This window comes from Capsicum annuum, chromosome 4, assembly GCF_002878395.1.
Source record: "Capsicum annuum cultivar UCD-10X-F1 chromosome 4, UCD10Xv1.1, whole genome shotgun sequence".
In the NCBI taxonomy this organism is placed as follows: domain Eukaryota; kingdom Viridiplantae; phylum Streptophyta; class Magnoliopsida; order Solanales; family Solanaceae; genus Capsicum; species Capsicum annuum.
Window position 1 is genome coordinate 2,288,416 of NC_061114.1, and position 14,601 is coordinate 2,303,016.

General features: G+C 39.1%; 1 pseudogene; it reads left to right on the forward strand.

Annotated features, from left to right (window-relative positions):
* Positions 1-5,291: 5,291 nt before the first annotated feature.
* On the forward strand, positions 5,292-12,347 carry LOC124897837 (annotated as a pseudogene).
* The last annotated feature ends 2,254 nt before the right edge of the window (positions 12,348-14,601 follow it).

Consider the following 14,601-nt stretch of genomic DNA (forward strand, 5'->3'; position numbering starts at 1 on the left):
GCACTACATTCGATGACTCACCATTATTGGTCTGACTGTGACTTCGACAGAGAGGTCATAATTGTGTGGCCCATCCAACTCGTCTAGACTTTACACGGGTCAGGTTCAACTCCAAAATGATTTTAATTTGGGCGGATAATTGGGTTAATACACAAACGAAACCCATTTTGACTCTATTCATCCAAACAATATTTAGGTTGATTGGGTTATGACATGTTCATTAACACAGCCCATTTTGACCTATAATTCTCATGTATTCAACTTTCGCACACCTAGACTAATTCCCAGTGAACCTGCCACCTCCCACCAGTGCACTCTATTTTACATGGCACTTACATAAAGAAGTCCGGGGACCCTTATTTTCCCTTTTCTTTCTTCTATCCTTTCTGTTCTCATTTCAATACAGCAAATGCCTTACTGTTTGTTGGTTCAATTTTGAACTTGCCTTAACTGTCCTCTGTTTCTTTTATTTCTTACACTGTGCACAGGTCATAATTGACACTCATGAAGCAATTAGTACAATGTCCAAAGGTTAGAAATTTTGCTACTGATGATGAATCCCTTTGTGGCAGGATGAAGAAGGCCCCCTGGAAGCTGTGTATGGAAAATAGGAACATTGGTAATAATTTGAAGCTTTCCTGCATAAGATAGCTGATTAGCATAGGCTGTTTGGATGTATTGATCTTGTGCATGATCATGAGGACAAGTTGATGACAATCAGGTTTATTCCACTTCTTTGATAGGAAATGTACCAACATCAAAACCAGTCTTTGCAAGCAACGACTCCTTTGTGGGATCGTCTACTCTGGCCATGACAATACTAGACTTCTCCATGTCTGAACTTAGACCAGTGACTTTACTGAATTGATTCAGTGCTTCCATGACACTGGAAGGAAATCCATAAACAATTCCCAACTGACCGTTTCATATGCTTTTCTCAAATGTGTCTTCATTAAACAGCTGGGAGAAGTTTTCCACTTATAGTGTTCGAGTATAACAAATCAAGATATTGTGCATCATAGACCTTCCTTGAACAATTTCAGCTTGATTTCCTGCTACTATATGCTTTAAAGTCCTTTAAGCCTATTACACATAATCTTAGAGATGCATTTATATAAAACATTACAACACGATATAGGCCTGCATTGGATCGTAAAGTTATGGGCATTTACCTTAGGTAGGAAAGCAATCCACGTGAGTCAACAGCTTACCGTTAGGAAAGAAGTCCATCACTGCATTTGTGACATCTTTACCCACTATATCCCATGATGCTTTGAAGAAGCCACTTCCAAAACCATCGGGGCCCGGGCTCTTATTGCTTTCAGTCTGAAAAATTTCATCATAAGGATGCAACAACTCAATTTGTTGTTCAATTCTAAGCAACGGACCAAAAATCTTTGATTCTGTCCTCCATTTTCCTCCCCAATAAATCTTGATAATAGTTCACAAAAATTCCATAGGATAAGACTTTCACTCCCCCCTTTCATCCTTCAGTTGTGTTGTGGCATGATGCAATCAGTTGTACTTAATAACAAAGAAGAAATAGTTAGTGTTATATTCTCCTTGTCTTGTCCAATTTACTTTACTTCTTTGTTGCAGATACACCTCAGCCATATAGAATGAACTTCTAAATTTTTGAAACTTCTCCCTTTCATAAGCTTGTAACGCTAAGTTTTGAGGGTCAGACTGTAATTGTTTTTGGGCTTGAAACAGCGTGTCTCTATCTTCATTTTCTTCCTTAAGTGACTTTTTCATGAGTTTTAATATTGTGTGTGTGAGAGAAAGATCGTCTTTTAACTAGATTTAGCTTAACAGTTTACTTGTTTTATATTTTCATGTGTAATTTGTAAATCAAGGGAATTTTAGCTAAGAAAACTTTCTTGTTGCCACAAGATAATTGCAATAGACTAAATGTCTATGTCGCTCGGACTTTCAAAAATGTCGATGGGTGCCTGTCTGATCCTCCAAAAGTAGTGTATTTTTGAAGGATTCGACACGAGTGCAACAACTTTTTTGGATAGTCCAAGCAACATAGCTCAATCACAATAAGTTGCAGTTTGCTTCACCAACGAAAACAAGAATTGGAGGCATTTTTTTCTGGATGAACAAAAAAATGCATTCTCTTTCTTTATCTTCTTCAGCATTAAATAGGACGATGCTATGCTCGAAACAAATCCACAAGTGTTCTTTTTTGGGTGAGTAGGAACCTATGTTGCTCAAAATTAATGTCGAGTTTATGTTGGATACTTCAAAAAGAAATACAGTTTTGCAAGCGTGGGGCGACATTTTTGAAATGCTCGAGTAACATAGCTAGGAATTTGAAACAGGTAATAAGAGGTCTTGGATAAAAACACAGATTAGTTCAACTAACTTTACTACAACATACCCAGTAAAATCTAACAAGTGAGGTCTGGGGAGGTAGAGCGTATGCAAACCTTACCACTGCGACGTGAGGTAGAAAGGCTACCGCGAAGGGTGTAATGACCTGTACGGTCATTTTACTGTATTTTTATATAATTTTAGTATTATCTAAACGTTTTGTGGTTTATTTAATTTAATTTGGCTTTTGATAGGAATATAATTTAGTACCCTTATAGAATATTTTCGATATTAATAAAATTCTTTAAGTGACGATATATTCATATCACTTTATAATGGACTTTTATGATTTATTAATATTTTAGGTGGAGATAGTAATTTTAGATATGTTAAAATATTATTATTATATAATAGAGGTTTTATTTAGAAATAATTTTCTATCAATTATGGTATATTCTAAATATTATAATTATTTTACCAAGAATTTATACAATATCTGAATATCTACGCGGAGTAGAAAATTATTACTTGTGGCTAATTACCACCACTCGTGTGGGAAGGATGTGGACAACAACATGTTGTTATTTGGCAACCGTACACATGTCCCTTGACCATTTGAATATGTCTTTTTCTTCTTTCATATATATCGACTCTTATGTATATATATATATACACATACTTAGTAGTAGTGCTATTCAATAAAAATTTTCTTTTAACAAAAAGGCTAATCAAGTGCTCTTATACATGCATGTTTATTTATATTTTGTAGCAAAGTTTTTGGGTGAAAATATTTTGCATCATTTCACCATCAAATTAAAATTTATTATTTAAGTTCGGATCTTAGTAGCGTTATTTAGAGACTTCGCGGACAGATATTATAGTTTTGGCGTCCAGGTAGACTAGGTTTACCCTTTTTTTTAGATTGAGCTTACTTACCCAAAATGTTAACTATTATGTTAGCTTTGGATAAGTGCTTGTAGATACATATTATTTGTTATGTATAAACTGTCTTATTTATGCGGATTGGGACCCCGTTGTAGTAGATTTTGGTATTTTACCTTTCGATATAATATAGCACCTATCACTTTGGGTCATAAAATTTAATTGCAAAATCTTTAATTTAGCCCTTTTTAAAATTGGTGGATGATTATTTACACGTTGACATTGTTATAATATGGAATGGATTTTAATATTATCGGTGGGTTATGGTTACTGTAAATTCCGGTTCGAGTCTGGCAATTGATTATTATGATTACTATGAGTCCCGGTTTGAGTCCGGCAATTGACTATGAATGTTATTATGAGTTCCGGTTCGAGTCCGGGAATCGACTATTATTGTTACTATGAGTTCCGGTTCGAGTCCGGCAATTGACTATTATTGTTACTATGAGTTTCGGTTCGAGTCCGACATTTGACTATTATTATTACTATGAGTTCCAGTTCGAGTCCGGCATCTGATTATAGTTGGGGTTACTCTGAGTTCTGGTTCGAGTCCGGCATCTGATTATTTATGTTTACTTTCATCACTTGTGTGTCCCACAGGCTTATGGGGGTATGGTTGGGTTAATGGTCTTCTTCAGTGTGCATAGCAGGCTTATGGGAGCTCAGTTAGGTTATGTTTGATTTAATTATTATTACTGGATTATTATTTTTCTGTACCGTACACATTTATTCCTTTATAGTCGTTGCATAGCTTGGTAGTTGTTTACCTTTCCATCCTATTTACTAATAACTCAAATTACGTCCTTGCATTGTTGTTACACCTTTTCTATATTAAGCTCAGTCGGCCGATGATGCCTACTCAGTACCCGTGGTTTTTGGTACTCATACTACACTTCAGCATCTTTTTCCTAATTCAGATCTAGGTACTAGCAGTCTGCATTAATGTGGTTCCTACCTTTCAGTGTTGGTTTAGAGCGGGGTGAGCTTACTATTGTCCGAGGCTGATCCTCCTCTATCTACTCTAGTTAGTTTTTTTCACTCTAGACTACTTGTGTATATTCTAGATTTTTCGTCTAGTACTCTGGGTACCTGTTAGTAGTGGCTCTAGTACTAACCTTATCAGGTCTTGGGAGGGATTCATTTGTATAGTTGGTCCTTTTTCCTCCTCTCGTTTTGATATAATACATATGCTTTCTTCTTAGTTTTAACTTATTATTGTGGTTGTTATTATCTTACACGATCTTTTATTTTGTCTCTGCCTATTATCCCATTACCTATCATTCCAGGCTATAGGCGGTGGGATAAGGTACGCGCCATTACAACTTGAGAAATCGGGTCGTGACAAGTTGGTATCAGAGCATATGTCACACTGGTAGTACTGGAGCCGATGTTTAGTAGAGTCCTGCGGATCGGTACAGAGACGTCTATATCCTATCCTTGGGAGGCTATAGAGCATTTCTAGGAAAAAAAATTCTCATTTTCTTGATCTATTTTGTGTTTTGAGTCTAGGTTGGTTGTAATCTTTTTATTGGTTCACTCTTTACGAAGATAGCTAGGACACGAGGTTCGAGAGCAGGGGTCGGGACCGTTGGTCCACTTATAGAGTTCTATCTTATGGTAGAGGTCGACGAAGATATCAGGGGCAGGGTAGAGCAGTAGCCTCTATTCGAGATCAGGTCGGGGATCCAACACCTAATCCTATTATACCTTCGGGGATTGAGATAGCTCCAGGTATTCTGTCACATCAGCAGGTGGGCCAAGGGGCTGCCTAGGCTCCACCCAGCTTTATATCTTCTTCGGTTATTCAGGATACATTAGTTCGGTTCTTTGGGTTAGTTAGCGATCTACCAGTCATGGGAGCTCAGCCAGCATCACAAGGTGGTGTAGATTTAGGAGTACAGCCTGCGGCAGCGGCGCCTAGGGTAGAGGTTCCACCAGCACCAGTAGTCCTACAACCGGTAGTAGCTCAACCACTTATATCTGCAGAGGAGCAGAAGATGTTGGATTGATTTTTGAGATTGACTCCACCCATGTTTGTCGGGACCCCGAGAGAGGATGCTTATGAGTTCCTATCCAGTTGCGAGGAGCGGTTGCAGAATTTAGGGCTGGTTGAGGCGGGAGGAGTAGACTTTGTTTCTTATCTTTTTGACATAGAAGCAAGGAGGTGGTGGAGAGGTTATCTTGATTCTAGGCCAGCTGGATCTCCACCAGTGCCTTGGACTTAGTTCTCCGAGGCTTTCTTAGGGAAGTATATGCCGCGTAGCGTGCGTGAGCGTCTCCAGGATGAGTTTACCGCATTGAGTTAGGGTTCTATGATTGTGGCGGAATATGAGGTGAGGTTTCATGAGTTAGCCCGACACGCCACTATGATTCTGGATACAGAGTACGAGCGGATTCGATGCTTTATTAAGGGATTGAGATTATCACTCCGTAGGGCTACTCAGAGTTTGGTGACTTTAGGAAAGTCTTCTTCTGAGATAGCCGAGCATGTTTATTCCATAGAGGAGATGGATCGTGAGGCCTAAGGGTGCAGCGATAAGAGACCACGCTACCAGGGTAGTTACAGTGGTTCACAATCCTCAGGCTGAGGATTTCACGATCGGTACCCTCATCAGCAGCCTTCTCAGTATCAGGGTCAACCTAGTCGGCCAGTTTAGGCATCAATTCAATTATCTAATAGGGGTCAGCTCATCTATTCTAGTTCCAATGGTCAGAGTAGCAGCCAGCCGCAGAGGGTTGTTCAGTCAGGATCGTCAAGTAGGGGTGGTCATTCTGGATTCGCTGGACTTTCTAGTCAGAGAAGGTGCCCTGGACATGTTATGACTGTAGAGTTGTTGGTCACTTTGCCAGTGAGTGTCCTCCGCGTACGATGATTTAGCCTCCAGTTCTCGCTGTGTAGCCAATCAAATTAGTGCCTTCGTTAGGTAGGGGTGGTATACAGGGTCGTAAAGGTAGTTCCTAGGATTCTAAAGGTGGTCCGCAGGGAGGTAGGGTAGGCGGTCGGGCAGGTACCTAGTCTAGTAGTGGACAGGGTAATTTGTATGTTGTTCCAGGTAGATCAGGGGCTGAGGCTACGAATACTGTAATTACAGGTACGATTTCCGTGTTCCATCAGCCAGCTTCTGCTTTATTTGATCCTAGTTCCAGCTTTTCATATATTTCTACTTATTTTACATTGTGACTGGGTTTATGTTCAGAGTCTTTATCTGTGTTGTTATGTGTGGCTACCCCAGTGGGTGACTCTTTAGTAGTGGATCAGGTATATAGATCTTGTTTGGTCACTATTCGGGAGTTTGATACTCATATTGACCTTATTGTAGTAGATATGGTTGATTTTGATGTGATTCTAGGTATGGATTGGTTGTCTTCTTACAATGTGGTCTTGGATTGTTTTGTTAAGACCGTTACTTTAGCTTTTCCTGGCATACCCCTAGTTGTGTGGCAGGGTTCTGTTAGCCACGCACCAATGGGGATTATTTTGTACATCCAGGCTAGAAGACTGATACCGAGAGGTTGTGAGTCATTTCTTGCATATATTTGGGATGTTAGTGCTGAGAGTCCCCCACTTGACTCCGTCCCTATTGTTCGCAAGTTTTCTGATGTATTTTTGACTGACCTACCTAGCCTTCCTCCTAAGCGTGATATAGAGTTTATTATTGACCTCGAGCCTGGCACCCGACCTATTTCTATGGTTCCGTATCATATGGTTCCTGCTAAGTTGAAGGAGCTAAATAGTCAGCTTCAAGATCTTCTGGGTATAGGATTTATCAGACCGAGTGTATCTCCTTCGGGTGATCTAGTTTTATTTGTGAAGAAGAAAGATGGCTCCTTGCGTATGTGTATCGATTATAGGTAGTTGAATGAGGTTATTATGAAGAATAAGTATCCTATGCCTCGCATCAATGATTTGTTTGATCAGCTTCAGGGTGCGGCGGTGTTTTCTAAGATTGATTTAAGGTTCGGTTACCATCAGTTGAGAGTTAGGGCTGTGGACATCCCTAAGACAAGCTTCAGGACTCCTTATGGTCATTATGAGTTCCTGGTGATGTCTTTCGGGTTAACCAATACTCCAGCAGCTTTTATGGATCTGATAAATTACGTGTTTAGGACATATTTGGAGTTCTTCGTGATAGTATTTATTGATGACATTTTGGTACATTCGAGGAGTAAGGAGGAGTAAGAGCAGCAATTGAGGACTATACTTTGTACTTTGAGAAACCACAGGCTTTATGCCAAGTTTTTAAAATATGAGTTTTGGCTTGAGTCTGTACCTTTCTTGGGGCACGTAGTGTCCAAGGACGGTATTATGGTGGTCCTAGCCAAGATTGAAGCTATTCGTAGTTGGGCTAGGCCTACGTCACCTTCTGAGGTTCGCAGCTATATTGGGTTGGCAGGTTACTACAGGCGGTTCATTGAGGGATTTTCTTCTATTGCATCCCCTATTACTAGATTGACCAGGAAGGAGGCTCCGTTTCAGTGGTCTATGATTTGTGAGGCGAGCTTTATGAAGCTCAAGGATTTACTTACTTCAACTCCTATTCTGATTCTTCCTGTTGAGGGCGAGGGTTTTACTGTTTATTATGATGCATCTAGTGTTGGTTTGGGGTGTGTTCTGCATGGCCGAATTATTGGATATGCATCTAGGCAGTTGAAGGTGCATGAGCGCAACTACCCTACTCATGACTTAGAGTTGGCAGCGGTAGTATTTGCACTTAGGATTTGAAGACATTATTTGTATGGGGTTCGCTGTGAGATATTTACTGATTACCTCAATCTTCCGTATATTATGACCTAGAAGGAGCTTAATTTGAGGCAGCGCAGATGGATTGAGTTGCTGAAAGACTATGATATCTCTATTCTCTACCATTCTGGTAAGGCGAATGTGGTAGCGGATTCCTTGAGTCGAAAGTTAGTAAGTATGGGTAGCTTAGCTTTCATTTCAGTTTCTTAATGGTCGTTTGCTTTGGACATTCAGTTCTTAGCTAACATGATGGTTCGTTTGGATATTTCTGACCCTCGGACAATTATTGCTAGTGTTAAGGACAGATCCACCTTGTTGGAGCAGATTCAGAGTCGTCAACAGGCTTCGCAGCCTTCCAGAGCAAGTGTTGAGTGGTGAGTCTCAGTAGGCTACCCTAGATTCTAAGGGTTTCTTAAAGTTTGACGGTCGTATTTGTCTTTAAAGGATTGGAGATTTGATCCAATTGATTCTTTGTAAGGCTTATAGCTCCAGATACTCTATTCACCCTGGGAGACCTCTTATGTATAGGGATCTGAGGTAGCATTACTGGTGGAGTGGTATGCGGAGAGATATAGTAGGGTTTTTGGCTCGATGTCTTTGTTGTCAGCAGGTAAAGGCCGAGCATCAGAGGCCTGGTGGATTATTGCAGCAGCTACCTATTCCCGATTAGAAATGGGAGTGAATTACTATGGATTTCGTAGGTGGAATGCCTCGTATGTCGCATGGTTTTGATAGCATTTGGGTCATCGTGGATAGATTGACCAAGTCTGCACATTTTATCCCCGTTCAAGTTTCCAACAGTGCCGAGAAGTTAGCTCGTGTTTACATTCAAGAGGTGGTTCGCCTATATGGGGTCCCTATGTCCATTATTTCCGATCGAAGCTCTCAGTTTAGTTCTAGATTTTGGAGGGCATTTCAGGAGGAGTTGGGGACCCAGGCTGACCTTAGTACAGCCTTTCATCCCCAGAAGGATGGGCAGTCAGAGGGGACTATCTAGGTCTTAGAGGATATGCTACGCGCTTATGTGTTGGTTTTGGAGGTCAGTGGGACCAATTTCTACCTTTGGAAGAGTTTGCTTATAATAACAGCTTTCACTCGAGTATTCAGATAGCCCCATTTGAGGCATTGAGAGTTCTGAGACTACACCTTGTGGAACAGATTTGCTTCGTGATTCGTTGGATCAGGTTCAAGTGATTCAGGATAGGCTACGAGCAGCTCAGAGCAGACAGAGGAGTTATGCTGATCATAGACGTCGTCCATTGAGTTTCAGAGTTGGTGATAGGGTCTTCCTGTGAGTATCACCCATGAAGGGCATGATGAGGTTCTGGAGGGGAGGGCAAGCTTAGCCCTAGATATATTGGACCTTTTGAGGTCCTACAGAGAGTTGGGGAGGTATATTATGTGTTGGCATTGCCACCTGCCTTCTCAGCCATTTACCCTGTATGTCATGTATCTATTTTGCGGCAGTATATGCCAGATGAGTCACACGTACTTCGGTGGGACTCAGTTTAGTTGGACGAGGGATTGACGTTTGTAGAGGAGCCAACGTCTATTTTGGCGAGGGATGTCAGGCGGTTGCGCTCCAGGGATATTCTGATAGTTAAGGTTCAATGGCGTCACCGTCCAGTTGAGGAGGCTAGTTGGGAGATCGAGCATGATATACGAGCCCATTATCCCTATCTGTTTGAGGCTTCAGTTATTTATTCATCTTTTACTTTCGCGGACGAAAGTCCTTTTAGTAGTGGATGTTGTAATGACCTATACGGTCATTTTACTGTATTTTTATATAATTTTAGTAATATCTAAACGTTTCGTGGTTTATTTAATTTAATTTGGCATTTGATAGAAATATAATTTAGTACCCTTATAGAATATTTCGATATTGATAAAATTCTTTTAAGTGATGATATCTTTATATCAGTTTATAATGGACTTTTATGATTTATTAATATTTTAGGCGGAGATAGTAATTTTAGAAATGTTAAAATATTATTGTAATATAATAGAGGTTTTGTTAGAAATAATTTTCTATCAACTATGGTATATTCCAAATATTATAATTATTTTACCAAGAATTTAATATCTGAATATGTACGCGGAGTAGAAAATTATTACTTGTGGCTAATTACCACCACACGTGTGGGAAGGATGTGGACAACAACATGTTGTTATTTCGCAACCGTACACATGTCCCTTGACCATTTGAATGTGTCTTTTTCTTCTTTCATATATATCGACTCTTATGTGTATATATATACACACACTTAGTAGTAGTGCTATTCAATAAAAATTTTCTTTTTTGTCTCTTATGTGTATATATATATACACACTTAGTAGTAGTGCTATTCAATAAAAATTTTCTTTTAAAAAAAAGGCTAATCAAGTGCTCTTATATATGCATGTTTATATATATTCTATAGCAAAGTTTCTGGGTGAAAATATTTTACATTATTTCATCATCAAATTAAAATTTATTATTTGAGCTCGGATCTTAGTAGCGTTATTCACAGGCTTCGCGGACAGATATTATAGCTTTGGCGTCCAGGTAGACTAGGTTTACCCTATTTTTAGATTGAGCTTACTGACCGAAAATGTTAACTATTATGTTAGCTTTGGATAAGTGCTTGTAGATACGTATTATTTGATATGTATAAGTTGTCTTATTTATTTAGATTGGGACCCCGTTGTAGTAGATTTTGGTATTTTACCTTTCGATATAATATAGCACCTATCACTTTGGGACATAAAATTTAATTGCAAAATCTTTAATTTAGCCCTTTTTAAAATTGGTGGATGATTATTTAGACGTTGACATTGTTATAATATGGAATGTATTTTAATATTATTAGTGGTTTATGGTTACTGTAAATTCAGGTTCGAGTCCGGCAAATGATTATAATGATTACTATCAGTCCCGATTCGAGTCCGGCAATTGACTATTATAGTTACTATGAGTTTCGATTTGAGTCCGACAATTGACTATTATTGTTACTATGAGTGCCGGTTCGAGTCCGGCAATTGACTATTATTGTTACTAGAGTTTCGGTTCGAGTCCGGCATTTGACTATTATTGTTACAATGAGTTCTAGTTAGAGTCCGGCATGTGATTATAGTTGGGGTTACTCTAAGTTTCGGTTCAAGTTCGGCATCTGATTATTTATGTTTACTTTCATCACTTGTGTGTCCCACCGGCTTATGGGGGTACGGTTGGGTTAATGGTCTTCTTCAGTGTGCCTAGCGGGCTTATGGGGGCTCAGTTAGGTTATGTTTGATTTAATTATTGTTACTGCATTATTATTTTTTTGTATCGCACAAGTTTATTCCTTTACAGTCGTTGCATAGCTTAGTAGTTGTTTACCTTCCATCCTTATTTACTAATAACTCAGATTACGTCCTTGCATTGTAGTTACACCTTTACTGTATTAAGCTCAGTCGGTCGATGATGCCTACTGAGTACCCGTGATTTTTGGTACTCATACTATACTTGAGCATCTTTTTCCTGATGCTGATCTAGGTACTAGCTGTCGGCGTTGACGTGGTTCCTACCTTTCAGTGCTGGTTTAGAGCGAGGTGAGCTTACTGTCGTCCGAGGATGACCCTCCTCTATCTACTCTAGTTAGTTTTTTTCACTTGAGACTACTTGTGTACATTTTAGATTTTTTTTTTAGTACTCTGGGTACCCGTTAGTAGTGGCTCTAGTACTGACCTTATCAGGTCTTGCGAGGGATTCATTTGAATAATTGGTCCTTTTTCCTCCTCTCGTTTTGATATAATACATATGCTTTCTTCTTAGTTTTCACTTATTATTGTGGTTTTTATTATCATACGTGATCTTTTATTTTGTCTCTTCCTATTAGCCCATTACCTATCATTCCGGGCTATAGTTTGTCTTGCATACTGGTGGGATAAGGTAGGCACCATCACGACTTGAGATATCGGGTCGTGACAAAGGGGTGGCTTTTGGGGATACAGTGCAGGATTAAACAAAGGGCAGAAGCAATTTTCAAGTTCCACCCTTATGCAATATTCATATCAAAAGGAAACAGTCAGATTTATTGCAACCAGCTAGAATTTATGAAGACAGAATCATACACAAATCAAGTGCTAAAAGAGAAAAGAGAACCATTATAAAAATGTTCAATGTTCAAGAAGTTGAATCTTGATCTTCTGCAGCATCGCTACAACATCTTTCATGTTAGTCCTTCTTACCGGAGATTCAGCACAACAATCTAATGCTACTGTGAGGATTCATGCCACAACATCTAGCTCCTTCTGTAAGCCTTTACCTATTGCTGTTACCAAGTTGGCATCTACGACATCCATTACTGCCTTTGGGAGTGAGTAACTCACCCATTGTTTCAAGCTAAGATCTCCCTCAAACTCATTAGGCTTTCTCCTAGTAAACGTTTCCAGCAACATGATCCCGTAACTGTATACGTCGCACTTTCTTGACACTAGTCCATCCATTCCATACTCTACAGTCAAACAATTAATTTAAAGGTGCAATAGACTTTCTAGCTGGAAAAAAAAAAAGGAAAATCAACAAAAATAAGAGACGTACCCGGTGCAATATAACCTAGTGTTGCTAAGGTTTTAGTGTACAAATCACCCTGATCTTCACCAAGCAGTTTTGAAATGCCAAAGTTGCTAAGGTGGGCAACCATATCCTCATCCAGCAAGATGTTACTAGGCTTCAGATCACAGTGGATCACAGGCGACGAGCACCCATGGTGAAGATATTCCAAAGCACACGCCACATCTATCATTATGCTTAGTCTCTGCCTGGTATCGAGGAAGTAGTTGTGTGAATACAAATATTTCTCAAGACTCCCATTAGGCATATACTCGAGAACTAAAGCCTTGAAATCAAGATTGGAACAACTAGTAATGACTTTTACGAGATACCTATGGTGAAGGCTATGCAAAACTTCACATTCCGTATCAAACTCTTGAATGCCGCATCCAGTTGCATATTGAACACTTTAACTGCAATGGTAGTTCCACTTTAGAGTATGCCTTTGTAAACAGAGCAAAAACTTCCAGAACCAATCAAATTACTCTCACTAAGACCATCCATTGCTTGGAGCAGTTCATAGTATGAAATTCTTTCTCGTTTCTTTGTAGCCAATGAATTTGCTTGTTGAGTCGCTCTTTTACCTCTTCTATACCTTATCCATACAAACACAAATATGACAGGAACAAATAAAAAGATATAGAACTAACAATTTTTTCCTGTTCGATTTGTGCTTTGATGAAGATGGGCATGATGGGACACTAAATCTTGAAGAACCACACAATGCTTCATTGTCGATGAAAAATTGACTCGAGAGGTTCTTGAAAGGACTCCCCAAGGGTATTTTACCATACAATTGGTTTTCTGAAACATTGAAATACTTGAGGTATTGAAGTTTCTCCAAAGACATGGGAATCATTCCCGAAATATTATTGTGAGAAAGGTCTAGGAATTCTAAACCAACCATGTTGCTCATTGACTCAGGTATAGATCCTTGAAACTTGTTGTGTCTCAAAGAAAGGAGTGCCAGATTTTGCAATCTTCCAATTTATCTAGGAATTTCATTTGAGAATTGGTTCATTGATTGATCGATCTCTATTACAGCCTTCTGATTTCCAATTTCTGGAGGCAAAGAACCTACCATGTTGTTTGATGATAAGTCAAGAACCACTAGATCCTGAAGGTTCCCTATGCTTGGTGGTATAGTGGAACTCAATTCATTGGAACCCAGATGTATCTCCCTAAGGGAAGTAATATTTCCTAAACAATTAGGAATAGATCCTGAAAGCTGATTTTGACCCAAGTAAATTTCACCCAAATGCTGCAATTTACATATATGATCACCAATAAATACTGTAAGTTTGTTGTTACTCAATTTGAAGCACTAAATGTTTCTCAAGTTTCCAATTGTCGTGGGAATCGATCCAGCCAAGATGTTCTCAGAAAGATCAAGGTCTAATAAACTGCTTAAGTTCCCAACTTCCTTTGGAATTTGCCCATTGATTTTACAACTTCTGGCATTAAATTTTATTAGAGATGTGGAAAAGTTCCCGACAGAGACTGGAAGCATGTTGTTTAGAGGGTTGAAAGATAGATGTAGAGTTGTTAAATTTTTGCAATTGGGTAAGGAAGTAAGGAAGCTTCACGAAGAGTCCCTGGTTAAATTATTTTCTCTCATGTTTAGGAACCGTAGATGAGTTAAATATCCAAGAGAGATAGGAATCAAGCCAGTGAGTTTGTTGTATGAAAGATCTAGAATAGTAAGTTCTGAACAATTGGAGATAGAATAAGGAATAGTTCCAACAAGATTGTCGAATGAAATACAAATCTCTTCAATGTTGGGTAAGTGTAACGCCTCGATTTTCTGAACTGAAATGCTACACGGTGCTCATGACCCCGAAGGACCACAAGCTCCCATGACTGATATCTGTACCTATAAACTGCATAATATCTCATAAAATATACGAAAACATGAACTGTAAGGCCATAAGGTTCAATACTGATACATATATGAAAAACATGGTATAACAATACCAAAAAGAAACATAAATACTGAATTCTGAACATCTAATCTGAAATCTAGTCC